This window comes from Triticum aestivum, chromosome 6B (genome assembly GCF_018294505.1).
Source record: "Triticum aestivum cultivar Chinese Spring chromosome 6B, IWGSC CS RefSeq v2.1, whole genome shotgun sequence".
Classification (NCBI taxonomy): Eukaryota; Viridiplantae; Streptophyta; class Magnoliopsida; order Poales; family Poaceae; genus Triticum; species Triticum aestivum.
In genome coordinates, this window is record NC_057810.1 from 269,932,639 (window position 1) to 269,946,168 (window position 13,530).

Below are 13,530 nucleotides of genomic sequence, written 5' to 3' on the forward strand. Positions count from 1 at the left end.
CAGCATCTTTTAATTTCACGGCCAATTCGGCCATCTTTTCCCTGCTTAGGCAGTGTGCGGCCTTTTCGGCTTTCAACACCTCGGCCGCCCTCGAGGCAGCCACATCACTCCTTCGGGCTTGCTCCTTAGCTTGAGCAAGTTCGGCCCGAAGGCTCTCCACAGCAGCAGCACCGTCTGTATCACAGCATATACATTATCAGAGGCGGGCTTTGACCCCCTTAAATAAGCGACTGTGGAGAATTCATTTACCTTGCGACTCGTCAAGTCGCCGGTTGACAAGTGCGATGTCCGCATCCGCCACGTCAAGTTGCCGCATTAACTCGGCAACTCCACTAGTCCGGCTAGCCCTCGGACTATCCGCCACCTGCATAGGAATGGCGACATTCATTACTTGAGATTTTGATCCTCGGCACGCTGTCGCTTTCGACAACCTACCGAGTCTCAGGGGCTACTATCTATACAGGGCGCACTTTTATGTGCAAAACTGTCAAAAAGGTGCGTCATTTTTGCGTACCTCAAACCCCGCCAGCAAACTCTTGGCGGCATTATGCAATCCGCAGCGGACGAAATCCTTCCAATCACCATACGCATCAAAGCACGGTGATCTTCTGAGATGGACGCCCTCTCAAGCAGATTCTTCAGCTCTCCCGGCCGGATACTAGTGGGCGCCGAACTCTCCGGCCCCTCCGGACTCGGGGACAACCTCCGTGACGATACTTCAGGCTCGTCTGCCCTGTCCGGCGACGCAGCAGTCGGAGGCGTTTCACTCTCCATCATCTCCGGACGAAGATCCCCCAAAGATGAACTCATCTGAGAAGTCCGCAAATCCGAACTGTAAAGCAAAACTTCGGTTATCCACAGAAGCACAAATGGAGGTATTTTCTTATTAATGAACTCCCCCTTCTCTACTCACGGCTCGCTGTAGAGCTGATCCTTTAGAGATGATTGTACGTCTGGGTTCTCCCCGGACGCAGGACCCTCCGGTGGAGATTTCTTCTCCTGCTTAGAGGCTTTGGTATCCAGGTCTTCGGAAGTGGTCCTTTTCTCCCCCTGGCAGGAGGGATTTTCGATCCCCCCCTCTTCAGGCGCCCCCTTGGGCGAGGTATTAACTCTATTTTCCCCATCGCCCCTTTCTTCGGGCGCGACCTCCAACATTCTGACCAGCACGGGCTCCAGTGCGCTCTCTGGGAGGGGGGCCAGACACCTTATCATCTTCGATCGCGCTACCCACTCCTGATGAAGAGTAATGGGTCAGGAAGCGAATTCTAGAAAAGCAGATAAACAGAACGTCCGGACTCTGAGCTATTTACCTGAGTATCCGGGCGATTGCAGCTTAGGCCTGCGTCCTCGGTCAATTCCGGACACGCCACCTGTGGTCCGAAGAACAACTTGTACATCTCCAAGGGTGTCGTACCCATGAAGTGTTGGAGAATTCGTGGTCCCTCCGGATTGAACTCCCATAACCAGAGAGGACGGCGTTTGCAGGGCAGAAGATGCCTGATTAGCATAACCTACATCACCACCACCAGATTGATCTCCCTCGCCTGGAGGTCTCGAATCCGGCCCTGCAATGAAGGCACGTCTTCGGACGGCCCCCAATTGAGCCCTTGGTTGACCCACGACATCAGTCGGCGTGGGGGTCCCGGGCGGAATGAAGGTGGCGGCTTTTGCTTGCCACCCTTCGGAGCGGTGATATAAAACCACTCCTGCTGCCACAAGCTGAGCTCCTCTTGGAAGGAGCCCTCGGGCCACGGGGCATCGGCCCTTTTGCTTATGGCCGCCCCGCCGCACTCCGCTTGACGCCCCCCGATCATCTTTGGCTCCACATTAAAGGTCTTCAGCCACAGGCCGAAGTGGGGAGTGACGCGGAGGAAGGCTTCGCAGACGATAATGAATGCAAAGATATGGAGGATGGACTCCGGAGCCAAGTCGTGAAAATCCAGCCCGTAGTAGAACATGAGCCCTCTCACGAAGGGGTCCGCCGGGAAGCCTAAACCCCGACGGAGGTGGGATACGAAGACAACGTACTCACCGGGCTCGGGAGCGGGCACGGCCTGCCCTTGGGCAGGCAACCTGTGCGAAATCTCGTAGGACAGGTACTTGGCCTCACGCAGCTTTAACACGTCCTCCTCCGTGACGGAGGAGGGCATCCACCAGCCCTGAAGGTCGGAGCCGGACATTGTTGAAGATCCGAAGTGCTCGAATCTGGGGCTCTGGGTGTTGGAACTTGGAGCAAAGAGAGGATTCGAGGGAAGATTGAGAAAAAGAAATGAGCCTCGGTCCCCTTACAAAGGGGAAAATACCAAGAGCCGTCTCCGTGACCGTTCGGGATTCACCTTCGATAGAGGAGGCGTGGCGACGGGCACGGTTGGGTTACCCACGCTCATATTGATGAGAATCCCGAAATAAGGGGAGCACGATCTCTGCTTCGACAAGATGTGCAAAGGAAACCGCTTCGCTAAACGTGCTGAGGTGGTATAATAAAAAACGATTCAAGTAAAAGCCTGGTAGCGGTGTGATGTCATGCCGCAAAATACGTCAGCAGATTGGATTTATGTGCATTATTCTCTCTACGGTGGAATGTGGAATTTATTTTGCAGAGCCGGACACTATCCTGGTGTTCATGATCTTCTCTGGATTATTCAAGGGAGGAACCCGCCTTGCAATGCCGAACATTATGCGCGCCGGACTTATCGTCATTGAAGCCTGGTTCAGGGGCTACTGAGGGAGTCCTGGACTAGGGGTTGTCCAGACAGCCGGACTATCATCGTCCGCCGGACTCCAAGACTACGAAGATACAAGATTGAAGACTCCGTCCCGTGTCCGGATGGGACTTTCCTTGGCGTGGAAGGCAAGCTTGGGAATACGGATATGTAGATCTCCTACCATTGTAACCGACTCTGTGTAACCCTAGCCTCCTCCGGTGTCTATATAAACCGGAGGGCTTTAGTCCGTAGGACAACATACATTACAACAATCATACCATAGGCTAGCTTTAGGGTTTAGCCTCCTTGATCTCGTGGTAGATCCACTCTTGTACTACCCATATCATCAATATTAATCAAGAAGGACGTACGGTTTTACCTCCATCGAGAGGGCCCGAACCTGGGTAAAACATCGTGTCCCTTGTCTCCTGTTACCATCCGCCTAGACGCACAGTTCGGGACCCCCTACCCGAGATCCGCCGGTTTTGACACCGATAGGGGCCCTCTGGGCCAGTCTAGCTAGCCCAATGGCCAATTGGGCCGAGGCCCAGCGGGGGGGGGGGGGGGGGGTCTTTGTTTTATTCTTGTTTTTTTCTGATTTGTTCATTTCTCTTTAGTCATTATTCTTTTCTATTAAATTTTAGTTTCCTCTTAGTTTCTGTTTTATAAAGATTATCACTAGTATCTAAACTTGCATTTATAATTATACTACTGCCATAGTAATTATTAACCCAAAACAAAATACTTTAATATTTAATAAAATCCAATATGTATTTATGTAATTGTTTTAACTACTGTTTTAATTACCTAACTGCATTTAAACCTTTTATAACAAGTTGGTTTCTCCACCATTACTACTTATGCATTATTTGGCTCACCCGAACATTTAGTTTTAATATTTGAAGATTTCATTGTTTGCCTTTATTTTAAATTTGAAATTTGAACGGGATTTGAATCATCGCAAGATTAACAACAGTGATCATGGTGACATGGCATCATTAGCAGAGGGTTACTATAGCGTAACTATGCGGGCGTCACAATTCTCCTCCACTACAAGAAATCTCGTCCTGAGATTTAAGAGGGAAGTAAAGGGGGGGAAGGTGCTGGTAGCGAAAAACCTAACGAGTCTTCTCGGTCTTGGCTGCTCTTCTCGAAGAAGTTAATCCCTTTCGTTGATGTCTTCAATTCTTTATTCCAATGCATCATGATGAAGTCGGCATCCTTTCTTGAGGGTCTTCATCGCACTTACGAAAGAATAAAGGGGGAGCATTCCGGAAGAATGGACCTCGGCAAGGTTGACTATCTGGTAGATAACATCGGGGAAGGAGGCGGAAAGTAACTCTTGAATAGAAACCTCTGAAAATATCGAGAGCAAAGTAAGGAGGTATGATGGGAAGTTTCGAGCTGGCAGGCAATCGTTCGTTGCCTGATACAGAGTGTGAAAGGGGTTCAAAGCAACGGAATTAAGTATTGTGTTTAATACCAGAACTGCGGATCCCACGGAAGGCGGCTCGTGAATTACATACCAAGTGTGAGGAATATCTTTGGAAACAGGGTGTACATGAGAGTCGGGTTTCGATCTTGGGACCTGTGGGTTATGGGCCCACCATGTGCTCTAAAAGTAGGAAGGTCGGTGACATCTTGCACGATCATGTAAGCAAGGCATGTCAGAGGATAGTCTGTCGGTTATGTCGGCAATAACATCGGTACCAAGAGCGAGGGACGAAGAGAACCATCTTCCTGCTCGTTGAACGAGGCAGACCATTAGGCAAAGTTCTCGTCCATCGGTGGGTACCAGAATGTCATCAACAATAGAAACATGGTCTTACTGACAAAGTTGTACACCAAGGTGTTTACATAAGCAGCAGAATATTACTGCTTAGATCATATAGCTCACCAGAAAGGTTAAACAAAACAACGGAAAGGAAAAGGTGATCATCAGATTAAACAGAACAATGGAAAGGAAAATGTGGTTAAACACATGTTTCAGCGATATATCCTTCCCAAGGACAAATAGAGCATGATATCCAAGACAGGATAGAAAGTAGAAAACCCTTTTGATAAGAGGAGAGAAATTTCATGACATTACCCATACAACGGTGTTTGGGTAATTTCAACAAGAACATTTAGCATGGTGCTTCAAATGTTCTTATTGAAAATCGGAGTACTATAGACATGCTTCAAGATAGCACTGACATGTTCTTCAAGCAAAGGTCAAACTTTGGATACACAAAGGATCCATCAGGAACAACTCATAGAATAAGTCTAGCAATAGGTCCTCCAACCAGGTGTGCTAGGCATGACATCACCTTACCGGGTCATAAAAGGCCAATGTTATAACTCTTGGAAATGTCCCAACCATCATATCTGACCGAGGTTCAGATCCGATTGGTGTCAGGATACCTCTGACTTAGGATGCCAGAGAAGAAAAGGTGCAACACAAATGATGAGACGACACTGTAAGATTCTCGGGAAATGTACAATGGAAGCGAGTACCAAAACAAGAGTTCATCATTTAACCAAGGAGAGGACGAGGAGGTGGCTGATGGACTCAGCGACAAGTCCTCAAAATTTCCAAAAGATGGACTTCCACAATTATGTGAAGAAGGAGATATCAATTGTCACATCAAATGATATAATGATGTATGTTCGAGAAAAACATCCACAATTAAACCTTGGTTCACAGGTGCACCCAAAATATGGGATGGGTTGCACGATAAATGTTCGAATGATGATTCAAGAAGCCATACACGTAGAATGAAACTATAGACCAATAACTTCAAAGCAATAGGGTTGCTAGAAGTTTAGAATTTACACATCACAGACCATTTGTCGGTATTCCGGTTAGAAACAACACAAGGACCAAGAAAAGAATGGTGATGTTAATAAGTATCACTTGTATCAAGAATTCTTAAGGGTGGTGAATTTCCCATGACATTCTTGACATAGAAGATAGCAATACTCCAAGGTAGAACATAACATAAGTTGGGTAGCAAGGATCTCAAGGTACAACACAAAACACGAACAAGTTTGTGTTGGAGGGGAGGCATTAAAGTGGTCGATGACAACACAAATCATCGAGGGCAAGGATGGTATTTCTCATCATGAATTCAATTGATATCCAGGAAGGAGTCAAGATGTTGATGATGATCACGACAAATTTTGTCAAGAGGCTCCACAAAGATGTAATGCATCGGCGATGACATCAAGTTAAAGGAATTATGAAGCAAAAGGTTATTGGAGCCATGGGTACAACACAAACTTGAAATCAAGCTTGTTGTTCAAGGTGAAATGATATGACGAGGAAAATCGACGTAAGCTTAGCTCATCGTCGAAAATTGTGCTCCAGGAAGAAAGGACCAGGTAGCATAGTTAAAATTTAGCACAAAATGATATAGCCGATCAGGCTAGGAATGACGTGATGGGGTATTAAACTTCTCATCCACAATGTACTAGGAGTACTGAATCACAGGGGCGATTCGATTCACTAATCGGTGTTCTCGGTTGACGACAACCCAGAACCCGTGGAGTGACTATGACGGGGAAAGGCACTACTTCATTAGAAATGCATAAGATGTAGTGCAATCGGTTGATATCCTCAAGATACTAGGGGGTTAGTACTCGAAGGTAGATCAAAATAGAGGTTGGATGGGTGCATTGATCTGTAGAGGACAAGTGGTTTAACTTGTCCGAGAAATGGAATCAAGTAGAAAATATGGTCGGATCCATGATTGCAAAGGATCAATTCATAGATTCCAAATGATATTATAACAAGGGAATAGTTATTATTACAAGAAGCTTCCATGATAGGATCTACATCGTGTCCATGGGCATGAACAATAAGTTCAAGGTCGACTCCCACTTCTTCAATGTATAACCTTCCATTCACCTCTCACTTCCGAAGAAGTTGTAGTGTTGAAATTTTATCTAGCAAAATACCAGAAGAGTATGACTCGTGAAAACTTTCGAGTTCACACATATTAAGGAATGCATAGGTTCAACCCGTTAGGGTATCGTGGAAACATATACCACAAGCTTCAATAGTAAATACCACCAGCTCGAGAATAGAGCATGGTTGAGAAAACAGAGGATACAAATTACCAAAGGCTTTATATATCCGTGGAAAGGCTCACAAGGTTATTTGAATATGAAGGACACTGTCGGATAATAATCCAACAAGGGACTTGACGGTCCACAAAGGATCTGATGTGAGTATCGCTATTCAACCAGAAAAGGAAAGAATGCAAAGGCATCAGGTTATAGAATCATCTGACTAATTCGAAGCATAAATGCAAAGGAATTATGAATCCAAATCGAAGGATCAGAAGTAATGCTCTGATTAAAGATGGATAAGTTGGATAGACCAGAGGCACAATTGACGACAAATAGTTTGGTCGAGAACCAGCTCATGTTCAAAATGACGTCTGAGCTGGAAAGATAATTTAGAAGGGTTGATAGATGATTGTGTGCATTCGCACACATATTGAGTCAACAGACTCAAAATGATAATGACAAGGAATGCCATTAAGATTACGAGACTTATGGGATTAACCATAATGCAAGTAAGCAAGAATTCCAAGAGCAATAGGCTGGTCAGGATTTTCGGAAGATCGGGTAGTATTTGAATGTATTTTTGTGAAACACATGAACAACTTTGTACAAACGGATACTCGGCAAGCGCGAGTAATTATCGGTAGGGGTATTCATGCAGCAAGGAACTGCAGGGCAATAAGCATAAAGAATTCTCGGAATATCGAAGAGTACTTCAGGACATCTTGTAATAACAAGAGCAACTGGGGATGACAATATGAACGATAGGTGTAAGTAGTTATCCAGAGGGATTTATCGATGGAAGTGAATTGCAAAAGCGATGGCACTTAGTCTCGAGAGCACATCGTAGAGTATCTTTGGAATCTTCTGGTGCAGCAGGCGGTCATCGGTAACAAGGGGCTCTCCGAGAGAAAGTACTTGCGAGAACCTAAACTTAGTTTTGTTTTTAGCAAAACCATTTAACCCAAATAGAAGAGATGTCAGAGTCCCAGAGTATAGGTCGAGGAGTAAAAGATCCTACTACCACCCAATGGCGATGTGTGCCTGTAAGACACATAGCCATGTTAGTAAAAGTTTTGTATTGACTAGACTCGACTTCGGCCAAGGAGTATGGAAGGGGGATTCCTACAGGCAGTCGGCTCTGATACCAACTTGTGACGCCCCCGATTCAATCGTACACTAATCATGCACGCAAACGTGTACGATCAAGATCACTGACTCATGGGAAGATATCACAACACAACTCTAAAACATAAATAAGTCATACAAGCATCATAATACAAGCTAGGGGCCTCGAGGGCTCGAATACAAGTGCTCGATCATAGACGAGTCAGCGGAAGCAACAATATCTGAGTACAGACATAAGTTAAACAAGTTTGCCTTAAGAAGGCTAGCACAAACTGGGATACAGATCGAAAGAGGCGCTGGCCTCCTGCCTGGGATCCTCCTAAACTACTCCTGGTCGTCGCCAGTGGCCTGCATGTAGTAGTAGGCACCTCCAATGTAGTAGGAATCGTCATCGATGGTGGCGTCTAGCTCCTGGGCTCCAACATCTGGTTGTGACAACCAGGTAGAAAGGAAAGGGGAAAAGGGGGGAAAGTAACCGTGAGTACTCATCCAAAGTACTCGCAAGCAACGAGCTACACTACATATGCATGGGTATATGTGTAAAGGGCCATATTAGTGGACTGAACTGCAGAATGCCAGAATAAGAGGGGGATAGCTAATCCTGTCGAAGATTACGCTTCTGGCAGCCTCCGTCTTGCAGCATGTAGAAGAGAGTAGATTGAAGTCCTCCAAGTAGCATCGCATAGCATAATCCTACCCGGCGATCCTCTCCTCGTCGCCCTGTTAGAGAGCGATCGCCGGGTTGTATCTGGCACTTGGAAGGGTGTGTTTTATTAAGTATCCGGTTCTAGTTGACATAAGGTCAAGGTACAACTCCGGGTCGTCCTTTTACCGAGGGACACGGCTATTCGAATAGATTAACTTCCCTGCAGGGGTGCACCACATAACCCAACACGCTCGATCCCATTTGGTCGGACACACTTTCCTGGGTCATGCCCGGCCTCAGAAGATCAACACGTCGCAGCCCCACCTAGGCACAACAGAGAGGTCAGCACGCTGGTCTAACTCCTATGGCGCAGGGGTCTGGGCCCATCGACCTTTGCACACCTGCACGTTGCGAACGCGGCCGGAAGCAGACCTAGCCTAGTGGCGTTCTAGTCCAATCCGGCGCGCGCCACTCAGTCGCTGACGTCACGAAGGCTTCGACTGATACCACGACGTCGGGATACCCATAACTACTCCTGCATAGATGGTTAGTGCGTATAGACCAAATGGCCAGACTTAGATCAAATACCAAGATCTCGTTAAGCGTGTTATTATGAAGCAACCGCGGACACCGACCAGGGCCAGGCCCACCTCTCGCCTAGGTGGTCTCAACCTGCCCTGTCGCTCCGCCACAAAGATCCACACAGAGGGCCGTCGGGACAAACGTCCTTTCAGCCCCCAATCCATGAATCACTCGCGGGTACTCTTCGAGCGGACCCGACTTTAGTCACCATCTGTATAGTATGTATGTATGTATAGTATATACCCGTGATCACCTCCCGAGTGATCACGGCCCAATAGTATAGCAAGGCAGACTGACAAGAATGTAGGGCCAATGATGATAAACTAGCATCCTATACTAACTATTTAGGATTGCAGGTAAGGTATCAACAGATGTAGCGACAATGTCAGGCTATGCATCAGAATAGGATTAACAGAAAGCAGTAACATGCTACACTACTCTAATGCAAGCAGTATAGAGGAGAATAGGCGATATCTGGTGATCAAGGGGGGGAGGGCTTGCCTGGTTGCTCTGGCAAGAAGGACGAGTCACCGACACCGTAGTCGAAATGGGGGTCGCCGGCAGTCTCGGGGTCTACCGGAAAGAAGTAACGGAGAGGGAACACAATAAATAACAGAGCAATCAAAGCATCAGAAAGCGTAACATGGCAATACGCGGTGCTAGGTGTGCCCTAACGCGGTAGTAGGTGATACCGACGAAGGGGGAAAACATCCGGGAAAGTATCCCTGGTGTTTTTCGTTTTCGGACCGGAGGACCGGAGGAGGAAAGTTATGTGTTCGCTATGCTAGGGATGCGTGGCGGACGAATGGGATGCGTATCCGGATTCGTCTTGTTGTTCTGAGCAACTTTCATGTACAAAGTTTTTCCATCCGAGCTACGGTTTATTTTATATTATTTTGTAAAGTTTTAAATCATATTCTAGAATTAATAGATTATTTCAAGTCGAAATTGCTTTTATGACATCATCATGACGTCAACACTCAACTGTGGACTTTGACTAGTCAACAAACCACTAGGTCCCACATGTCATAGGCTGTCTAATTAACTAACATGTTAAGTAGATTAGTAAGTAGATTAATTAGGTTTAATTAGTTTAGTTAACAGAATTAATTAACTTAATTAATAAACTAATTAATTAGTTAATAATTAATTTATTTTTAATTCAATTTTTTTTATAAAAATGTCCTGGGGCTGGGCCCCGGCTGTCATTGGGCCAGAGCCTTAGCGGTTCGGGCTAACGGGTGCCTGGAGCGGGCGCTGGGCACCCGCCCAGGTCGACAGGGGGGGCGGCGATGAGCGTTGGCGGCCACCACGACGAGCGGCAGCACCAGCGCAGGGGGCCGGGGCGGCGCGCCAATGCGGCGCAGCAGCAGGACCGCCGCGAGATGGAAAAGGGGCGACATTTCAGGGAGCCGACGAGTGGCCAGTGGGGTTAGTGAGGCGGACGAGGCCGTGGGTGCCCGATGGGCGCGAGCGCCGGGCGCAGCGGGGTGGCCGCGAGCTATGGAAGCGGTCGGCGATTGCAGCAGCGGGGAGCCGCAGGCGAGCCGGAGTGAGGGCGAGGGAAGGGGACACGCGCGAGGGCAACCTCAAGGCGGACCAGCGGGGCAGTCGGCAACGGCGCTGAACGACGGGCGCGGTTGGATCTGGCAACGAAAGCAGAGGGGGAGAGGAGAGGGGCGATGCTCACAGTGGCCGTAGAGGTTTGGTAGCGGGGCGCGGGGAGGAGGCCGGAGACGACGGGAACGGAGAGGTAGCAGTCCGGCGGGGAGGAGGAGGCAGGCCGGAGAGGCTGCGGTCCGGCGGGGTGGCCGTCGACGAGGCAGGGGAGATCTAGGCGGCGGCGACGAGTAGCGACGGCGGGTGGTCCAGTGATGGGGAGGCCTTCGGGCAGCGGCGAGGGGCGATGTAGTCCAGCGGGGAGGCAGACGAAGAGGCGGGCGACGGGGAGCACCGGCGACGACGGGGTGGCGAGGTGCGACGGGGATGGCGACGTGCGCCGACGGGGTCGGGGCACGGTTGCCCCGATCTCGATCCAGACGGGGTGGGGAGAGGAGGAGCGAGGCGTGGGGGGGAGTGGGTGGACCGATCTAGGTCGCGGGGGAGTGGGGTTGTTATGGGACGCCCTCTGGGCCAGTCTGGCTAGCCCAATGGCCAATTGGGCCGAGCCCAACGGGGGGGGGGTCTTTGTTTTATTCTTATTTTTTTCTGATTTGTTCTTTTCTCTTTAGTCATTATTCTTTTCTATTAAATTTTAGTTTCCTCTTAGTTTCTGTTTTAGAAAGATTATCACTAGTATCTAAACTTGCATTTATAATTATACTACTGCCATAGTAATTATTAACCCAAAACAAAATACTTTAATATTTAATAAAATCCAATATGTATTTATGTAATTGTTTTAACTACTGTTTTAATTACCTAAGTGCATTTAAACCTTTTATAACAAGTTGGTTTCTCCATCATTACTACTTATGCATTATTTGGCTCACCCGAACATTTAGTTTTAATATTTGAAGATTTCATTGTTTGCCTTTATTTTAAATTTGAAATTTGAACGGGATTTGAATCATCGCAAGATTAACAACAGTGATCGTGGTGACGTGGCATGATTAGCAGAGGGTTACTGTAGCGTAACTATCCTGGCGTCACACCTTTATTTTCCTTTTTCTAATTATTAAGCATGTAGGCATTATATATATCCTCTTTTTAATCTGCAAATTATATTTAACTTCCTTAACATCCAACATATTTCCAAAAAAATTTGCCTCAGATAATCTACACAATACAGTCCATTCTTCAAGACACATTAGTAAAATTGTTAGATCATAGTCTCAGAAAACAAAAAGAGGTATGGTCACACGCTCATCCTTTCTGCTTCTATCACATAGTCATCATTCAACAATAATTTTACAAGACGACATTCAACTCTTGGGTCTGACCCCATGACGTACTTTCTCAATAGCTCTTTTATCAAGATGTTAGGATGATCGAACACACAAGACGACCGACAAATCGAAGGCATGGAAGCAACTCTAGCAACTTGCATCCAAACAACACAAAGAACCATCCAACAAACTGAAGACACGACATCAACACCATCAACCTCAGGTAATATCTACATGCAATTCTTCACGTGTGTCAGCATTTGATCTCAGCTCAACCTTGCTTCTAATCTTCTATGTCAAAACTCTTCTAACCATGTTTTTCCATGCATACACACACTGCCATGACAGTAGTGTGAAAACTACAAAAAGATCAACACTATTGAACACTTATTGATTTATAGTGCCATACCAGATAAACAATATTGACCTCCAAATTTTCAGTATGTGACACCCCCATTATAGTCTTTATATCTACAAATGCACTTACATGTCTGCAGTGGCAAAAACATTATTAAGAAAACTCTATATGTGTAACATCCCAATTTTAATAAATTAGGATGTTATTAGATCATACATATGCATATCATATTTTCCATGCATTATTTGCTCTTCTGCAATATTCTTTTCATTATGCAACTAAAGGCAATTTATTGGAGTGGAGATAAAATGACTTCTCCCCTGTTTAAAAATGTTCATAATGTCAAGAATATTATTTCCAGTTCATCTCTTACGTTGCGGTATTTTTATTAGTCTCCAAAATATTGTACTGTGTGTATATGTATTTTTGTTTAGTTTTTATTATGTTGTTTTTATTTTTAGTTTAACTGCTGTAGCAGTTTTGTGTTCTAAAAAAAACAGCCAGCCAGCCAGCAGCGCACACGCGCGACCCAGCAACCACGGCCCAGCCAACCGCCAGCCCCGCAGCCCGCTCGCTCGCAGTCGTTCCCGAAGCGATACGCCGGCTCGCTCGCACCCGACCCACGCCCGATCCACCCCTCGCCTCCAGCCGCTGACAGCGGGTCCCGCGTCCTGCTCATCTCCTTCCCCGAGCCGGACTGGAGTGCACCGTACACGCGACCGAGGCCGAGCCCGGATCGATCTGCGCCCCTGTTTGATCCCGTGCGAGCCAGGGACATCACGCGCGAGCCCAGGACCCCGAAAAACCCTACCGCAGCCCTTCTCCGTCCTTTCCTCGTCCGCACGAGCAGCTAGGGCGAAACGGATATCGCCGGAGGAACTCCAAGTCCGCCGGACGCTGCCGTCGCCGTAAGAACTCGCAGAGCCACGCCACCTGTTTCCTTCGCTTTCCCCCTCGAAGCCACGCTTCGCTGACTTATTTTCGTGGGCAGAGAGCCACCGGAGCGAGCAACTCAAGCTCGTCCGCCGCCGCCGGAGCACACCGCCTTCACGTTGTCACCGCCGCCCGCAGAGGACGCCCCGCCGCCGTTTAACACCACCACCACCTCCGCCACTCACCGCCGCACTCGTACGCCCTTCATCTTCGCCGGAGACCCACCGGAGGACCGCCGCC